The sequence below is a fragment of the Schistocerca gregaria genome, chromosome 2, assembly GCF_023897955.1.
Source record: "Schistocerca gregaria isolate iqSchGreg1 chromosome 2, iqSchGreg1.2, whole genome shotgun sequence".
Classification (NCBI taxonomy): domain Eukaryota; kingdom Metazoa; phylum Arthropoda; class Insecta; order Orthoptera; family Acrididae; genus Schistocerca; species Schistocerca gregaria.
In genome coordinates this window covers 684,473,406-684,488,746 of record NC_064921.1, presented here as the reverse complement: position 1 = coordinate 684,488,746, position 15,341 = coordinate 684,473,406, and the positions used below count along the sequence as shown (strand labels likewise).

At 40.1% G+C, this 15,341-nt stretch overlaps 1 protein-coding gene across 4 annotated transcripts in view; it reads left to right on the top strand.

Annotated features, from left to right (window-relative positions):
- Nucleotides 1-15,341, top strand: part of LOC126334761 (axin) — a 242,049-nt gene that overhangs the window by 179,858 nt on the left and 46,850 nt on the right. The gene's annotated exons all lie outside the window — the stretch shown is intronic.

Genomic DNA, 15,341 nt, shown 5'->3' with positions numbered 1-15,341 from the left:
GAATGTTTTCGTAATTGGGGGAGAAAACTGGTGATCGAAATTTCATGAGAAGATCCCGTTACAACAAAAAATGCCTTTGTTTTAATGATCGCCAATCCAATTCACACATCATGTCTGTGGCACTGTCTCCCCTATTTCGCAATAATAAAAAACAAGCTGCCTGTCTTTGAACTTTCTCAATGTCACCAGTCAGTCTCACCTGATGCGGATCCCATGCCACACAGCAATACTCCAGAAAGGGTGGACAAGTGTGGTGTAAGCAGTCTGTTTCGTAGACCTGTTGCACCTTCTAAGTGTTCTGCCAATGAATCGCAGTCTTTGGTTTGCTCTACCCACAACATTATCTATGTGATCGTTCCAATTTAGATTATTTGTAATTGTAATCCCTAAGTATTTAGTTGAATTTACAGCCTTCAGATTTGTATGTCTTATCGTGTAGTCAAAATTTAGCAGATTTCTTTTAGTTCTCATGTAAATAACTACACACTTTCCTTTATTCAGGGTCAATTTCCACTTTTTGCACTATACAGATATCTTATCTAAATTGTTTTGCAATTCGTTTTGGTCATCTGATGACTTCACAAGATGGTAATGGCAGCATCATCTGCAAATAGGTGTTAGTGATATGGGTCTGTAATTCAGCAGATTACTCCTACCTCCCTTTTTGGGTATTGGTGTGATTTGAGCAATTTTCCAGTCTTTAGATATGGATATTTCTGTGAGTGAGCGATTGTATATAATTGCTAAATATGGAGCTATTGTATCAGCATACTCTGAGAGGAACCTGACTGGTATACAATCTGGACCAGAGGCCTTGGCTTTATTAAGTGATTTAAGCTGCTTTGCTACACCGAAGATATCTACTTCTGTGTTTCTCACCTTGGCAGTTGTTCTTGATTAGAATTTCGGAATATTTACTTCATCTTCTTTGGTGAAGGAGTTTCGGAAAACTGTGTTTAATAACTCTGATTTAGTGGCACTGTCATCAGTAACTTAACAGTTGTTATCGTGCAGTGAAGGCATTGATTGTGTCTTGTCACTGGTGTGCTTTATGTGCGACCAGAATCTCTTTGGGTTTTCTACCAGATTTAGAGACAGTGTTTCATTGTGGAAATTATTATAAGCATCTCATATTGAAGTACGCACTATCTTTTGAACTTCTGCAAAACTTTGCCAATCTTGGGGATTTTGTGTTCTTTTAAATTTGGCATGCTTTTTTTCGTCACTTCTGCAACAGTGATCTGAACTGTTTTGTGTACCATAGGGGAACTTATTAATTTATGTGGTATATTTCTCTCAATTGCCATCGATACTATCTTTTTGAAATCATTCCACCTTTTCTGTGCTTATGTGATCAGAACGGATGGAGTGAAAACTGTCTCTTAAAAAGGCGTTAAGAGCATTTTTATCAACTTTCTTAAATAGATGTACTTTGTGTTTCTTCTTTATGGTTGTGGGTGTTACAGTAATCAGCCTAGCAGCAACTGTCTTGTGGTCGCTAATCCCTGTATCCATCATGATACTCCCTATTTGTCCAGTATTACTTTTTGCTAAGAGTTCAAGTAGGCTTTAGCAACCGTTTACGCTTTGAGTGGCCTCATGAACTAATTGTTCAAAATAATTTTCTGATATAACATTCAGTACAGTTTCGGATGACATTATATGCCTGCTGCCGGCTTTAAATGTATAATTTTTCCAGCTTATCGAAGGGAGATTGAAGTCACCACCTACTATAATTGTATGCTTTGGTTACCTATTTTAAATGAGACTCAAGTTTCCTTTGAACTGTTCAGCAACTATATCTTCATAGTCGGGGGGGGGGGGGGTTGGTTAAACAATCTAATTAATAGTTTAGTCCAATTGTGAAGTATAACCTCTACCCATACTATTTCACAAAAACTATCTACTTCTGTTTCACAGCAAGGTAAACTACTTCTGACAGCAATAAATAGTCCACCACCAATTGTATTTACCCTGTCCTTTCTAAACGCTGCTAGTTCGCTTGAAAAAATTTCAGCCGAACTTATGTCCGGCTTTGCTTTCCATACCTATGACTATCTGAGCTTCATCAATATGGTCTTTTGGAGCCGAAGGGCCACTCATGTACTCTTCATGACTGCAACACTAAGCTGTACGCCTTGCCTGGGCCCTTCAACACCAACATTGGAATCATGTTGCTTGATCAGATGAGTCTCATTTCAAATTATATCAAGCGGATGGATGTTTATGGGTATGGAGATAACCTCATGAATCTATGGACGCTGTATGTCACCAGGGGACTGTTCAAGCTGGTGGAGTCTCTGTAGTGGTGTGGGGTGTGTGCAGTTGGAGTTATATGGGACCCATAATATGCCAAGATATGACTCTGACAGGTGACACATATGTAAGCATCCTGTGTGATCACCTGCATCCATTCATGTCCATTGTGTTTTCTGTCGGACTTTAGCAATTCCAGCAGGACAGTGTGACACCACACATGTCCAGAATTGCTACAGAGTGGCTTCAGGAACACTCTTCTGAGTTTAAGCAGTTCCTCTGGCCACTAAACTCCTCAGACACGAACATTGTTGAGCATTTCTGGGGTGCCTTGCAACATACTGTTCAGAAGAGATCTCCACCCCCTTGTACTCTTACGGATCTATGGACAGCACAACATGATTCATGGTGTCAGAAAAAAATCTGGAGTCGAACTCGAGTTCTCCTACAAAACTGCAGAGCATTAATTTCAAACTGTTCTGGCCAATCATAACTGTGATACTCATGCTTGACAATGCTACTGGTGAAACTGAAAAGGCACTTAGCATAGAAACTGCGCAGGAAATGCCTATTCACAAACTGGAGGAAGAATTTCGGTGCAGTCTACATATGCTGGTATGTTTTGTTTTCTAGTCACCATACTGCAGAGAGCGCACACTATACTTTGACAGATGACCACGAGCATAAACAAAGAGGTGGAGGGGTGTGGGGAAATGAGCCCCACCTCCTTCTGGCAGGACAGCAGCCTGAATCTATGTTCTGTTTTCACCTGTCGAAAATGAACTGACACAGGGCTACTGATCCTTTCTGGTATTGTGAGGGTCCTAAACGAAATCTGTGATGGACCGGGATTAATCTCCTCACTCATTTCAGAGTAAAAGAAGAAAACAATAGGCAAAGGAATGGCTACAACGCATTTGCTTGATGAGGTTGACATAGCGTTGTAAAAAAGTATTTGAGCACTATGTGATGCAAGCTTAGTTCAAAACACCTGCCACATTAAAAGTTTCTGGACTTAAGCTAGCTGACAAACACACACCTCATTTTGTTTTAAGATGCAAGGTTCCATGGGTAAGAATTGCATTGCATTATGGAGTGTGTATCTTAAGGGTCATTTACACAGTCAATAATAATGTCAAACAGTCTGTATATTGACCATCTGAGTGACGTATTGTCAATATTACAAGGTATGAATCCCGCGTCGAAAAAATTGTTCATCTTTTGAAGCGATCCATGAATCGATCCAATTTGTGACCTCTTCATGAGATCGGAAGTGTTACTCAGCCATGCCATGCACCATTGATCTAAACAGGTAATAGTCAGAGGGAGCAATGTCTGGAGAATACGGCGGGTGGGGTAGGACTTCCCATTTTAATATTTCCAAGGACGTTTTGACCTCATTTGCAGTGTGGGGTCAAGCGTTGTCGTGCTGCAAAATCACTTTATCGTGCCTCTTGCTGTGTTTCAGCCGTTTGTCTTTTAATGCATTTGATACGAGCACCTGTAATTGTTTCACTTTGTTTTTAACACCTCGTAGTACATGGCGCCGAGCTGATCCCATCAAATGCAGAGCAGGATCTTGAATAATCGGTTTGGCCGTCGACATGGAAGCTTGGCCAGGATATCCCCATTATTTTTTGTATGTAGGGTTATCATAATGAATCCATTTTTTGTCCCGGGTCACAATGCGATGCAGAAATCCCTTCCGTTAATTTCATATTCTTGATGGGGGGGTGGGGGGACCTAGTTTCCCAAAGCGACTAGAATTTAGCGCACGTTAGTCCATCAAGTTATTCATATGACTTTGAAATGCATTCCTGTCGGGTTTTGAACATTTTTGAACACATTCTAAGTTGATTTGTGAATGTGTGCATAGTGTATATGATGTCTCTGTCAGGGGAGTCCTCGTCGCATGTAGAAACAAACTTTCCTACAGACACAAGGGCCTATACGTGCTGAGCGGAGTAAGGGCGAATGGATGAATGAATGATTAGGTTTGTGAATTATGAGCGTTGTTATAATTACTAGCGACATCCATAGATTCAGACTACAGGAGTGGAAATAAACACGTAACAGGTAAGAAAGTTCATGTATTACCTTCTCTGTTTATCCAAGAAAATGAAATGTTGACAGAAAATTTTTGGCCAGATCGCCATACTAGTAAGGGCCAGATTTACAATCCCCGGCTAGCAGCCGCATTAAGTTCTATTCTAACAAAGAGATAGAGGGGCTGGCCAGTACTTACCTCAGCTCAGTACAGCCGATAGAGACACAAAAAACAACCGAAAATTTAAGCTCCTAGCTTTCGGAATAAATGTTCCTTCATCAGGGAGGAGAGAGGGGAAAGAAAGGGAAGAAGGGAAAGTGGATTTAGTTACTCACAACCCAGGTTATGAAGCAACAGGGAAAGGAAAACAGGGAAGGTAGCAAGGATGGAGGCAAGGTTGTCAGAGGGAAGCCAAAGATATTCTACTGCAGGTACTGTGCCAGCTTCAAGCCAAAGAGGATGCATACAGAAGTAAAGAGGTGTATAGTATAAAGATGTAGGATGGAAAGATGCATGAATGGCTAAAGAGGAAAGGGAAAGAGGAGAAGACTGAAAAGTAAATGGGAGTGAGGTTGTTTAACGTAGGTTTAGTCCAGGGGGATGGCGGGATGAAAGGATGTGCTGGAGTGCAAGTTCCCATCTCCGCAGTTCAGAGGGACTGGTGTTGGGTGGGAGAAGCCAAATGGCACGTACAGTGTAGCAGGTTCCTAGGTCCCTAGAATTATGCTGGAGGGCATGCTCCGCTACTGGGTATTGGACATCTCCTAGGCGGACAGTTCGTCTGTGTCCGTTCATGCGCTCAGCCAGTTTAGTTGTTGTCATACCGATGTAAAAGGCTGTGCAGTGCAGGCATGTCAGCTGATAAATGACATGTGTAGTCTCACACGTGGCCCTTCCTTGAATTGTGTATGTTTTCCTAGTAGCGGGGCTGGAGTAGGTGGTTGTGGGAGGATGCATGGGGCAGGTTTTGCAGCGGGGTCGGTTACAGGGGTAGGAACCGCTGGGTAGAGAAGGTAGTCTGGGAATATTGCAGGGTTTAACAAGGATGTTACGGAGGTTAGGGGGACGACGAAAGGCAACTCTGGGTGGTGTGGGGAGAATTTTGTCAAGGGATGATCTCATTTCAGGGGTTGACTTGAGAAAGTCATATCCCTGGCGGAGTAATTTATTGATGTATTCGAGGCCAGGATAATATTGGGTGACAAGGGGGATGCTTCTGTGTGGTCTGAGGCTAGGAATATTGTTGTTGGACGGGGAGGAATGTATTGCTCGGGAGATCTGTTTGTGGACAAGGTCTGCAGGATAGTTGCGGGAGAGGAAAGCAACTATCCTGCAGACCTTGTCCACAAACAGATCTCCCGAGCAATACATTCCTCCCCGTCCAACAACAATATTCCTAGCCTCAGACCACACAGAAGCATCCCCCTTGTCACCCAATATTATCCTGGCCTCGAATACATCAATAAATTACTCCGCCAGGGATATGACTTTCTCAAGTCAACCCCTGAAATGAGATCATCCCTTGACAAAATTCTCCCCACACCACCCAGAGTTGCCTTTCGTCGTCCCCCTAACCTCCGTAACATCCTTGTTAAACCCTGCAATATTCCCAGACTACCTTCTCTACCCAGCGGTTCCTACCCCTGTAACCGACCCCGCTGCAAAACCTGCCCCATGCATCCTCCCACAACCACCTACTCCAGCCCCGCTACTAGGAAAACATACACAATTCAAGGAAGGGCCACGTGTGAGACTACACATGTCATTTATCAGCTGACATGCCTGCACTGCACAGCCTTTTACATCGGTATGACAACAACTAAACTGGCTGAGCGCATGAACGGACACAGACGAACTGTCCGCCTAGGAGATGTCCAATACCCAGTAGCGGAGCATGCCCTCCAGCATAATTCTAGGGACCTAGGAACCTGCTACACTGTACGTGCCATTTGGCTTCTCCCACCCAACACCAGTCCCTCTGAACTGCGGAGATGGGAACTTGCACTCCAGCACATCCTTTCATCCCGCCATCCCCCTGGACTAAACCTACGTTAAACAACCTCACTCCCATTTACTTTTCAGTCTTCTCCTCTTTCCCTTTCCTCTTTAGCCATTCATGCATCTTTCCATCCTACATCTTTATACTATACACCTCTTTACTTCTGTATGCATCCTCTTTGGCTTGAAGCTGGCACAGTACCTGCAGTAGAATATCTTTGGCTTCCCTCTGACAACCTTGCCTCCATCCTTGCTACCTTCCCTGTTTTCCTTTCCCTGTTGCTTCATAACCTGGGTTGTGAGTAACTAAATCCACTTTCCCTTCTTCCCTTTCTTTCCCCTCTCTCCTCCCTGATGAAGGAACATTTATTCCGAAAGCTAGGAGCTTAAATTTTCGGTTGTTTTTTGTGTCTCTATCGGCTGTACTGAGCTGAGGTAAGTACTGGCCAGCCCCTCTATCTCTTTGTTAGTAATTGTTTCACATCTTTATATGAGATTTTCCATTAATTAGTTAAGTTCTATTCTGGAAGAAGTGTGGAAAACGCTTTGTATGAACATGTAACAACGCCTGACCGGAGAATAATCACGGGATAACTGAACCGGTGATTCTGGCAGAGTTAGTGAAGTTAACCTTTGAAAAAGCTTTGACATTGGCAGAAATAGTTACAGAATTAGAGATAACAAGACTGTTTGTTAGAAAGAGGAAGGAGAAGAAATGGGTACATCACCCAAATTATGGAACAATATGATGATTCCAAGTTTTATACGAACTTTCGTACTATTACTTTTCGATTTCATACTTGAGAAACTGGAGCATATGAACGAAGTGTGAAACTATTTCCTAATGTAAAGCTTTTTGCTTGTAGTAGGTCTAATAGGCGTTTGATATTGTTACATTGTGAATTATATTCTGTCGTTACAAAAAAGAAAGTGTGTTTGTGCCAAAACAGTTTCATTTATTTGATGTGTGTTACAATTGTTGCAGTATTAGAAAGGCCCAGTTTGTTTTATCAAGCAGTCAGTGACAAAATAGGTGTAATCAGATCCGGAAACCACATCAGTCTTGGGTCCCGTTTGTATTAACAGCTTTTTCAGTATTAGACAACAACATTTCGACTTTTCATGTAGCAAAGTGTTTGACGAACTTTGAGGTAATAGATTCTCTTGCAGAAAGGAAAGCACACCATGTAAAGCTGTAGCAAGATTAGAGAGAAAAAATTCTAGGAACTAAGGATTGAAGAAATGTGTGTTGTCTTCCTTGTCTGTGTTTATGTATCCTATATTTAATTTTATGTCACACAAAGCAGAAAGTTGTTAACTGATAGGGAATAAAGAGTGGAAATTTGCTAAAGAGTTCTGTTAAAAGGGGGGGGGGGGGGGGGGGGGGGGGAGAGAAGGGATATCAAACCGGCCGACTGTAAGCAGGAGAGGCACCTCAGGACATTTTAATTTCCACTGTCTTGAATATGGTTTGATGGCATCCATTAAAAAATCTACACGTTTCAATTCCACAGAGCGAAGTAGAGTGATGTGTGATAGAAGAATGCTGTGTGAGGAGGCGAGGCACAGCACTTTGGCACACTTATGACCAAATAACATGTGTTACATTTCTCGAACACACGTTTTATCCATCAAACTCTTCAGAAAGACGTGCGCTACAAAATGAACATATTTTTGAATTTCCCCCCCCCCCCCCCCCTCTCGTCCTATTTCAAATGCTTGTGAGTGAGTGGTGGGGTACTGCCCCGGTTCGGAAATATTGTAGATCCGGGGCTCATGCGCAGAGCAGTCAGAGTTACACTTGGGAAGTGAGTCTCCACCTGACCCATGTTTACATTTAGTGATTTTGCTGTTTCCTCTTCATTTACTGCTCTCATGTCAAATGAAAACAAAACAGATTTCTGTGGCCGGGAGCTATCAGGTGAATTAAAATAAATTCACATAATTATGGAAGGCTAAAATGTGTTATTAGTTGCAGCTTTTATTTTATTTCCTCCTTTCTGACAGTCAAGCATTAATTGCCTTGCAGAACAATGAAGTCATTTTTGTCAGTTTGCTAAAGAAATTTTCTTTTATTAAACTTTTCCTCTGAGGCAGACAATATATTTGAAAGGAAGTGTTTAATTCCACACACTGATCGCTGCATTTGAAGTCACGTTTTCAGCTTCTAGCATGTATGGCATTATGCCATAATAAAGAACCAAACATGAGATAACACAGTTAGCCTACTGGTACTCCAAGAAAATTTGCATCCCGAAAACCACATTGAAAACTTAATATCAGGTTGTGGCCTACTTCACTGGGAATCTGGACATACAAATGTGCGCCTATTAGTATGGGTCACGAAATTCTGATGCTGTTGGAGTGTCCTCTGATGTGCAGTTTCTTTTATGACATAATGTAAGATCTTGTAATGTTTTACACGTATGAACATACGGGTTCCCTACGCCATCGTAGCTGCGCAAGCACAGTGACGCCTAGTATCTGGTGCTCTCTGGAAACTGCAGAAACGAACCTATTTCTAACTGGTCACAGGAAAATATTCCGAATGATAGTTTGAAAAGCGTTACCATAAAAGTACCATTCTGGCAGTTACACCGGAACTATGTGCGAGAATGTACGATGAATTTTTTTTTGAATTGCAGAGCATTTCACTGTCATTTAAAAATCAGTTCTTTGATGACAAGCCATTTAGATGAATTTTGAGCCCAGAAGATCATAAATTTATGTTGTTATTAAAAATTTCACTGGCAGATTTGTGTGATATATTTTAAATTGTAATACGCGCATAAAAGACCAACATTATATGTGAAAGCTTAGTGTCTCTTGCAGTTTATTAATCTTATAGACCAATATTACATGTGAAATCTTTGCGTTTCATGTAGCAACACACTATTAATTTAAACCATTAACTTTTTCTGTTTGTGTGTACGCACTACTTAACATTGATATTGCTATTGGCTGACTACATCACGTGTCCTAAGCTCTGAATAACTGCTGTCATCGGCTGGCGAGATCATGTGACATGAGCTATGACTGGTTTACAAAAGCGCATCGCAATCTCGATTTCCGTGATTCAGAATGTATCATGTGGTGTTTGGTGGAATTGCAATGTATACTTTCGTAATACGAAAATAAGCAGCGTACATGTTGCTGCACATCATCACAAGATATTTCCAAAAGTGTCTTTTTCCCTGAGGTTCGTTTTCTAAAGTGCCGAGAAATTCTACGCCCATGTATAAAACCATAACCATTCAAAGGTTTGACAAGATTTGCAGTTCTGAGGGTACGACTACACCCAGGAGAGAGTGTATTTTTAACCGCGAAATCCTGGGATAATCTGGGAATATTTTTTCCTTGTCCACGTATAGACCCTGATTGGAAAGCAGTATGAAAAAACACTCTCATTTTGGGGAACATATTTCATGTATCTGCTGTAACTAGTAAGAGGTCTGCAAAATGCATGTCAGTTTCACCAAGTTATCTGAAATTGTGTTACATTAATTGCCTGAATGTATCTTTGCAGGCAGATACAACTGCTTTACAGATTTCCATAGAATTTTACTAACTGCCTAGGCTGGTATTACAGAACTGAACTTAGAGCATTTTGATGACCCACTTGCTGCCAGAAACATCAAAGTTACTTCTAATCTTCTGTTGGCTGTGATTGTCTTTCTCATTAATTTATTTTGCTTCTGTGTTTTATCTTTTATAAACATTAATAACTTTTCGTATGATACAGATTTCATTGGAAAATAATTTATTAAATCTTTCAGGTCTGTTGTTCTGATTCCAGTCATCTTAACTTTGTAAAACCACAATTCCAGCAGACAATTTTTGTCTATATTATTGATGGTATGAGGTCACTTTATTACTTTGAAAGTTGACAAGCTTCTATTGTCAATAAATATTGACATTGTGCAGGCCCTTTTTACAGATCATTCTGCTTCTCACCAGTGGTGTGACACTGATACATGCATTCATGCACTTTTTATTTTACAGACACATTCTTACACACATTATCTTTCCAAATTGGGCTTCACCAGGCGATGTGCAGTACTGGTAATTGAAAATTAGATCAATTATCAATATTTATGTGCAGAAAATAAAGCTATCTTTATAAATTAGTTCATCTGGATACAATTTACTTTGATATAGCTCTTACTGGGTAATTTCATATTTTCACATTTGAAGCATAATCTGCAGCTGTATTCACATTTATCGCAAAATGTGAATTTTTTCCGGCGCCTAAGTATCTTGTTGTACTCAAGCCATACAAAAACCACATGCCATGGGTATTTGTGCATAGCTCAGTCATCAGAGTACATCACCTAAAGTATTAAGTGCACAGAATGATGGTGGTTGCATGAACTATAGCATTAACATAATATTGAAACACCACGTCCAACCAGTAACAATGATACAACAAACCTTGTGATACATAGCTACGAAACACAGTTAAACACAGCTGTTTATGGTAATGACGTGCAGATGTGTCCATAAGAAAACTGTAACTATCATTCAGAGAGTGTAAATACGAAGTATATTACAGTACTATTGATACGCCATTTCAAAGTACATCATGTGTCTTGTACAAACAGTTACAGGGAAGATAGAGGATATTTGGATGTATCATATTAATATATTTACAAACCACACATTAGCACCAATACCAAAAACTTCTTTCAAAGTAGTCAGGATGTAATTCATAAGAAGGACATGAAAATTTGTACAAAGTATATTCATTACAGTTTTAGTAAGTGAAGCATACAGTGCCGTGTGTTGCAACTAATAACTTGGAACATAATATTGAAGTGTAAATGAACTTATACGCATGTCTCCAGTGTAAAACAGTGCAGTGTGTTTATGAATACATTAAAAACACGAGGTGCATCAGAAATTAAGTGGGGTTAAAATTATATTTTTGTGGTCATTAATAACAGTATGCTAGTACAGAAAGCAGTTGAGATAACTTTTTAACATTAGAACAAGGGTAAAAGTACAAAAGTCGCTCAAAAAGTTTTGCACAGTTGTCTCTAATTTTTTTTATTTTTTGCAGGAGGAGAATGAAATATTTTGTGAACATACTTCGATCATTTAGCTATACATTGAGCCTACTCAATGTAGCCTCCATCAGCTGTGACACATCTGGCCCAACGTTCTTTCCATGATGTAAATGCACTTTAGTAAAAATCTGGGGATTGACTTTTACACCATCGCTTGATACAGGAAATAAGGTCTTTCTCACTATCAAATATTTTCTCTCACAGGTGGATCTTCAGACCACCAAAGAGATAAAAATCAGATGGAGCCATGTCCAGACTGTAGGGAGAATGAGGAAATATTTTCCAATCCATTTTCATGATTTTCTCCTGCATCATAAGGCTGTATGAGGCTTGGCATTGTCATGGTTTAGTCTGATGCGGTGTGACCCTGAAGCTGTAGTCTGAGGGTATTGATGGCACATCACAGCTTGTCCAGTGACAAACAGTAATGGTTCCAGGTAACTGGAGCCAGATTCCAAAAAGTCAATGAAAATGACACCACACTTACTCCAGAAGAAGGAGGCCATCACCTTTCAGCCTGCTGTTCTTGAAAGTCTTGGTTTCTTCTTCTGAGGGGAACCCGGATGACGCCACTCCATGGATTAGGTTTTGCTCTCAGGTTTGGACAAAAACAACCATGTTTCATCCTGGGTAATAACGCCATCAAAACACTGTTTCCACTTTTCAGTAACGGTCTTCATGAGACCCTCGCACATTTTCTTCCTCATTGACTTCATTTATCTTGTCAATAACCTAGGCACCCAACGTGCACAGATTTTTCTGTACCCTAGTGACTGACTGTAGCAGTGATACCACACTACCCAATGACAAACGAGTAATTTCAGCACTCTGTCATGTCATCACACATTTGTCATTTTGGATGATTTGATCAGTGGGCTCCTTATTCATATCACTCAGTGCTGCCAATGGCCTAATGCATCATGGATTGTCCAGTAGAGAGAAATCACCTTCTTTAAACCTCTGCAACCACCACTGGATACTGCTGCAATCCACTGTGTCCTCCCCATAAACAAGGAGAAACTTCCTGTGAATCGATGTGGCAGAGTCATTGCCGGTCTTGAAGAGGAACTCCATCACCATCTGTTGTCACAACCTGACATCTACTTCACTGTCTATTATGGCTCATCTGTAAATAAAAGAAAATACTTTTATATACTAACTTGTAGCTAAATGTTCCAAGTATGTTCACAAAAAATTTCATTCCCCTCTTGCAAAAAATAAAACAATTAGAGACGCCTGTGCAGAACGTTTTGAACACCATTTGTATGATGCCAAGAAGTCACTATGGAAGTAAATACTAATAGGATACTTCTCTCTTCCTTCATGTAACTGTTCATAGAAGATATTATGAAAAGGATAGTTATTACTCACCACATAACAGAGATGCTGAATCGCATGTAAGCACAACAAAAAAACTGTCAGAAAGTAAGCTTTCAGCCACAACAAGGCCTTCATGGGAAACACACACACACACACACACACACACACACACACACACACACACACACACACACTCACAGAGAGAGAGAGAGAGAGAGAGAGAGAGAGAGAGAGAGAAACAAATGCAACTCGCACAGACGACCACTGTCTCTGGCTGCTGAGGCCAAGCTCACCCTCAGCAGCCGGAGACTGTGGTCGTGTGTGTGTTTTTTTTTTTTTTTTAAATTTCTGATGAAGACCTTGTTAGTCAAAAGCTTATGTTCCGACAGTCTTTTAACAATCTACGGTTGAGCATGGTGAGCAGCAACTATCCTTTTCATAATAGTGTCATTTTACGTCCTGAATTTTCCATTGTTTGTTAATAGAAAATACAAGATGTACTTTGAAATTATAAATTTGTGTTACTGCAACAGTCTTTGTATTTACACTCTGTGCTTGACAGTTGCAGTTTTCCGATGCACCTTGTACCCATGATTCAGTAACATGTAGGTGTGTGTAGTTGCTATGCATTACAAGATTTGACTTCTTTTTGTCACTGGCTAGAAGTGGCATTTTATAGTGTGTTAATGTCATACTTCTCACAACCACTATCATTCTGTATACTTAACATTTTAGATCATGGTGGCCATACTATATATGTTTATGCATGTCACACATTTTTTATGATGTGAGATTGATACATCCACAACTCTTACAGGTAATCACTATGTTTATGTAAACAGTACATCCAGTGTACTTGAATGCCTTTTATGTTATAACATTCTTTTTATTGTGGTGTGTTATGGTATTACCCAAAACTAGAAGGTCTATGTAAAGCACAATAAATGGAGTGATATCTTTCCTGATTTCTCAAATATGTCACAGCTTGAAAACAGAGAAGATTTTATAGGACTTTGCTTGCTCAGAAAACAAGCAAGCTGGCACAGTGGTTAGAACACTAGGCTCACATCCAGGAGAATGATCATTTAAATCCCTGTCCAGCCATCCAGATTTAGGTTTTCCATGATTTCCCTAAATCACTCCAAATGCCAGGATGGTGCCTTCAAAAAAGGCACAGCTGATTTTCTTCCCCATTCTTTTGTGATCTGCTTTGTCTCTAATGATCACACTGTCGATGGGAATCTGAACTCCTATCTTCCTTCCGTGCCAAAAAGTTGAAGGCCATTAGTCTTATGTGTTATGTACAACTGTGAAAATAGAAGATACATTTATTTTGCAGAAATGCAAAAGTAGTCCTGATATTCACAAAGAGCCATTTTATGTACACTATTAGGATATTTGCTGCAATAACTTTTACTGCAAACATGTTTTGCAAAATTCTGTTCTGAATATTTTTGTGAGAGTTATGGACCCTGCTCTATATGCCCAATCAAGCACAGTAGTTGTGTTGTACAGGATATGTTACATAAATCTCATTTACAATGATCATAAGAAACTACTGTTGGAGACGAAGGGGAGTAATGAGTTGTCTACATGACATAAAACAATGGAGACAGCAAGGAGCTGTATATAATACAAAGATTTGTCATTAGAAACTAAACACTGTATTTAAGGTATGAAAATATTATTTGGAAAGAACAATCGTCAAATTCCATCCCCCATCCCTGTTCAGTCTGAGATAGTACTCCATATCCAGTGGCCAGGAAATTGTAAAATTCATATTTACAAGTAAAAGCAAATGTAGATGAAAATTATATCTCAAAATGCTCTTTCACAGCAAATTCTGTGCATATGTACTATTTTTTAGAGGTAGTTCAAAACACCTTTATTGTGAGTGTACAAATATTGAAAAACAAACCAATTTGTGTGAACTAGTATTGCACAACATTTAGTGAAACCCAGTTTGACAAAAGATGGCGAAAGATTACAAAATAAAGAGCACATGTATTCATGAACACGGTTACTTGTCAGTGTGGTCATAAGTTACACTCTGGTGCCACATTAACCCTATATAATATACATCGTGCTTACGACTACATAGGACTCGACCGTAGGACCTATCCCTGGATCAGAATAACAATGTGATTGTCAACTGCATGTGGAAAATGGTGACGACTGCCACTCAATGTTACCCCAATGCCAAAGTAGCCATGGCAGCAACAGTTGTACAATTCAGAACTGAAGTCCATTCAATGTTTTCTGTTAATCCTTCTGCTGCTGCTGGGTCCGAGCATCCAGCCTGCTGACCAGCTAAGGGGGCAAAGGTATTCCGCGTCTCGCCAACAGACTGCTGATAGCCCTATGACCACTGCAGGCTTCATCCGTGGTCATTTGTCAGCTCACACCTTTTGTCTTATCCTCTTGTCTGTTATCAGAAACAAGAGAGATACCAGTAAACAAAGTATTATTACTACTTCCCGTGGTTTCTTCTTCATTCAAGCCCTCATCTGGTGCACTACCCAATTTGTTTTCATTTGCATTACAATTATGTACAGGATTTTCTACATTTCCTTTGAGCTCTTCAGTTTCTTTGTGGATGTCTCCTCTAATTGGTTCTTCACTTTCATTACATAAAAATTCACTCTTAGATTGAA